Consider the following 5,585-nt stretch of genomic DNA (forward strand, 5'->3'; position numbering starts at 1 on the left):
GATGCTGAACGAAACAGACTGTAATTGGTTGTTTGACATGTCGGTCAAACGGCCTTATGGGCGGGCCTTGGCCAAAGAAAGCTGCTATGAATTCCAGACCTTCAGCCGTCAGTCTGAAGGTCTGGCTATGCGAGACTAGCGCTTCAGCAACACAGCACAAGGGTGGCATTTGCATGGGATCTACCTCTAGTTCTCCTCTTTTTTACATTTTCTTTACATTTTTTGCTATATATAGCCAACATCATCATATAGGCCAGGGGTTTTAAAACCCACAGGGGCCACAAGGGGTTGCTAGAGACTCTACAAAACAACTGAAAGGAAAAATAAAGAGAATATATGAATATATAACATTGTTGAAGTTAAGTATACCAATAATATTATACTGAATATAAAAAATACAATAATAATATAATACTGTTATAATATTTATTACTGATATCCTTGCACTGTATATATATATATATATACAGTGCAATGCATAAGTTAATACACCCATGCTAAAGTTGACTAAAAAGAGGAATAAAAAATCATATTTTGGAAATTGAACTTCATGCCTTAATTTAAAAAATTAGGAAAAATCCAACCTTTAAGGACACCAATTTTCTTTGTGAATGAATAATGTATCGTAAATAAATAAATGTTCTTCCTTAAAATACATGGTGCATAAGTGAGTACACCCCTATGTTAAATTCCCATAGAGGCAGGCAGATTTTTATTTTTAAAGGCCAGTTACTTCATGGATCCAGGATACTATGCATCCTGATAAAGTTCCCTTGGCCTTTGGAATTAAAATAGCCCCACATCATCACATAGCATTCACCATACCTAGAGATTGGCATGGTTTTATTTCAGTTAGCCTAAAAGCTAGTTTGATTTGCATTGCTCTCTCTAGTTTTTTAAATTAAGGCATTAAGTTCAATTTCCAAAATGTGATTTTGTATTCCTCTTTTTAGTCAACTTTAGCATGGGTGTATTAACTTATGCATTGCACTGTATATATATATATAAAAATTGTAATTCAAGACATACAGTTGAATTGAATTGAAATAGAATTGAAATAGAATAGAGCAAGTCAAAACTACAAAAATTTATTTAAATATACGGGCCACGGAATAATAAAGTTATTTGCGACTTTTTATCTCACAATTCTGTCTTTATATTTTGCAATTCAGACTTTTTTTCTTGCAATTGCGAGTTTATATCTTGCAATTCTGACTTGTTTTTTTTAGAATTGTGAGAGATAAATTGCAATTGCAATTGTGAGTTATAAAGTCCTATTCTGAGGACAAAAGACGGACTTTATAAAGTCACAATACTGACTTTTATAACTCGCAATTGCGACTTTATATCATACAATTCTGAGAAAAAAGTCAGAAAAAACAACAACAACAAAAAAAACCTTCCATATCTAAGACCTTTTGAAATCATGTTTTTTTTTTGTTTTTTTTTGCTGATATTATAATGAGGCAATTTGTATTAAATTAGAAAATACAAAATGGGGCTGGTGACCATTTGGACCCCACTGTACTTTTTTCATCTATGCTCTCTAAATATCCTTGTCTTCTAAACATTATTTTGGACGTTCTATTTGTCACCATGGCTGTGGACATTTTAACCCCTATAAGAGCATTTTGAATCCGTGTTTAGTCAGTAATGCATGTTAAGTCTGTGGGCTGTGATGAAGATTTTAGTTCTGTCCTGTCCTGTGGTTCCTGCAGTCTCACACATACTGTGAAGGGGTGAAGGTGTGCTGGCAGAATCTCCATTTAGGAGGTGACGTCATCACCGAAACATCATTGACATGGAAACAATGCAGGCAAATGAGGAGTTTGATCCTACTGAATGTTAGGTCCTTTCTCACAGGACGTTTGTAAAAAAAAAAAAAAGAAAGAAAAGAAGATGTCAAGATGCTCAAAAAACACTTACTGACGAATATGTCTGCAAAACACACACATAAAGTGGCCTGTTGCTCTCTGCCACTTGTCTTTTCTCTTCCCTGAGCGTGAATATCAGTGCGTCATTTCAGTTTGATTGTCAGTGCTCTCCATTGGATATTAGTTTGTGTGTGTTGAACCCTCTAACTTGTGTTTTGCCGCTTTAGCCTTGATTAGATGTCTGAAGTATATTTCCTCAAGGGCGAGGGCAGAAGAATTGACCCAGATCATGTCGGAAGTTCAGGAGTTGAGCTGTATTTGAAGGAGTCTGAGAGGCCAGAGGGAGATTGGGGCGGCTGAGGCCTGCTAACTCAGAACAGATGTGCTTTTCAAAGTCAAGAGAGGGATAGATGTATGGCGGCAATAGATGTATGCTCAATATAGTCAATTTGACCTGTTTTATAGAGCTGCTTTACAGTGTGGGAAGTGCTATGAAACCCGTATCAAGTGTCATTTATCTACATAAACCCCACAGTAAAGATTTCCAGCATGTCTTGGATGCATCATGACTGTCCGGTGAAGGTTCGGGCATTAAACACAGGATGGCAGTAGAGCCACAATATTGATCTAGATGTGTTATTCACTAGATGGCAGCACAAGCCGAGAGTAGTTCGGAGAGTAGCCGAATGGTAGTTGACGTTTGAAAAGATTTATCTTGGTTTTCTTTGGTTATGTGAGTTTTTCTTATTTATTTCGACAGATTTACTTCTGATACGGCAACATTTATTCATCTATTACATTTTTATTTCTTAATCTTTCCTTATATAGCATTATATAAATAAAGCCTAATTAACGAAATGTAATCTATATATATAAATATTAATTAATACGCCTTGATTTTATTGTTATATTTATTTAATCATAATTAACCAAAATGAAGGGAACATCTATTTCAGGAAATAAAACCATTGAACAGACAATATTTAATAGTAAAATTATGATTTTTGGTACATTGCATTATTGGGACAGGATATTTATATATATTTTTTTTTCTTTAGTCTTGTTATACTTTCTTCACAGTGTTTAATATTGTTTGACAGGCAATACTTTTTAATTGTGTTGGCTTGAAAATACGACACACACATCCAGCTCAGATGAATATGTGCGCTGTGTAATTATGTAGATTAGGCTTGTTCACAAAAAAACATAAATCAAGGTCATTAACCGCACATATTGCCTATCTCTGTTATCACAATTCATATTCTAATTTTAATTTAGAATAATAATAAAAAATAAAAAACTATCTCTAAATTTAGTTTCAGTCATCATGGTATCAGTAAAAAGCCTTTAGTGTTCAGATTATTTTCTCTAAACCTCGACCTTAAGTGACTTTCATTTTTATCCCATTGTATTCAATTGTGTGGTTGAACTAATATATACAGCAATAAAAAACTTGGTTACATGTCTGAATGTTAAAGTTGAACCTTTCAAATTACCATGACCATGTGTACATCACAATATAACATGTTTTTCTTTGGCAAAGGAGGTCTGGTGGATATGGCAGATTTATTTAAATTCTTTATATAGTGTCCTGATGTTTATTTAACACTTAAATGCAATCATCAGTATAGTAACAGCGATTGATCTTTTTCCTTATTTAAAATACACCTAAAGTCATATTGTAGCAACACTCACTGATAAACGATGTTAATTAGAGGAGAAATGGGCTTGTTATCAGATGCTTTATTCTAGTGAATATGTCTCAAGAGTAGGTTTACCTTAAAACCCCTTTTCTGGGAATAAACCCATCTTGTCCTGGCTGTTAAAACCCCACCAGTGAACATTTCCACTGTTCTATACAGTTCATGTTGGCCTTATACCACACTACATTGGGTAAGTTGTCACATTAGGCCTGCCATTAAATGGCCTTTTGTATGCTTTTCAGCAACTTCTAAGCTGTAAAATAAATGTGACAAAAATAAATATATATATATATCTGTCCCAGAAATATTGTAAATCAGTAAATTCTATACATTTTCAACATAAAACAACCTGAAATTTTATGAAGAAAGAAAAAAAAACGCGTCTTGAGAATGAGCGTACCTTCATGTTATATCTGACCATTGTCTGAATGAATGTGTGGTATTATTGTGTTCACCTGTTTATTCAAAAGCAATTACAACAGGGTTAGGTTAACCCTACCTCTAAGCTATTACAACAATATGATAGGACAGAATGCAGAAAGCGCAAAAATGCTGAATTTAAATGATATCCTCTGTATTTGAAACACTGCTAGAGAACAAAGAACTTGTGTAAACTGGCGTTTGACGCAAAACTTTACTTGGATATAGCTCATGTGTGACTGACAATGAGTCTTTCAACTTTTTAAAATGGTTCTCTACTCTGTCTGTACTGTAATAATGCTCCTTTTAGATTTTTAATGTTGCTCAAGTCTGTCAATATTATATTGATATTGCATTTGTCTGACAGTGTACTGTATTAATTGCTCCTGTATAGCATCTTGCTCTTGTTAGTATTTTAATGTCACTCTAGTCTCAGTATGTAAATGTCGCTCTTGTTTGTCAGTATTTAATTATGATCTAGTCTGTATATGTCAGTGTCGCTCTTGCCTGTCGGTATTTAACGTTGCTGTATGTTAATGTTGGTATTTAATTCTGTCATCATTTACTCACCCTCAAGTTGTTTCAGACCTGTATTCATTTCTTTCTTCTGCTGAACACAAAAGAAGATATTCTGAAGAATGTCGGTAACCAGACAGTCCCATTGACTTCCAGTATGGAAAAAAATAATACTATGGGAGTCAGTGATCAACTGTTTGGTTACCCATGTTCTTCAAAATATCTTCTTTTGTGTTCTGCAGAAGAAAGAAATTCATACAGGTTTGTAACAAATTGAGGGTGAGTAAATTATGACAGAATTTGCATTTTTTTGGTGAACTCTAGTCTAAAAGAATTTGAATATAGTTTTTATAGCATTTTGCTCTGTTAATATTTTGCCGTTGCTGAGCTCTAGTCTGAAATCAATATTTTAATATCAGTCTAGTAGGCCTGCACAATATTGACAAAAATTGCAATATGCGATAACTCGTTAAATAACGCGATAATGCTTTAAGTGTGTAAAATAAATGTACATTTTTATTAAAAACCGACATGCACGTTTCACATTCTTTTTGTGAGAAGAAAGCATCCCTACAGCTTCTGAAAGTGAACAGCAGTGTTTTGCTGTGGCATTACACAAAACGTAAGTGTCCTTTTAACGTCAGTGTAAAGCAGGGGGTTTCAGGGAGGGCCTACATTAGGTTTGTTTAACAACAGAAACTGAATAAATATAAAAATAAAAGTTCGCTGTATTAATTCATTTTATACTGATTCTTATTAAAGTTACAGAAGTTATTCAGCGAGCAGTTTCTCTTGTTTGATTAACATGGCAGCAGGTTTATTAGGCTGCTGTCTCTTTAAGAGCTGCACGGATCCAATATATTGTTACACGCGCAAAGTTTACTTCACTTACAAAATAGGCTGACTGACTGTGTTTACATGAATACTCACCAAGACGTGCATTTTAACACTGAATTCGTCTGAGAGGTGACTTTCTGTGCGTGTGAGTTATTCGCTTATTACATTTAATAACATTAAGCATGTCACACGTATGTAACGGTTTATTAAGTCTATTCTGTGCTGTCTGCGTCGA

Source organism: Rutilus rutilus, assembly GCF_951802725.1.
Source record: "Rutilus rutilus genome assembly, chromosome: 22".
In the NCBI taxonomy this organism is placed as follows: Eukaryota; Metazoa; Chordata; class Actinopteri; order Cypriniformes; family Leuciscidae; genus Rutilus; species Rutilus rutilus.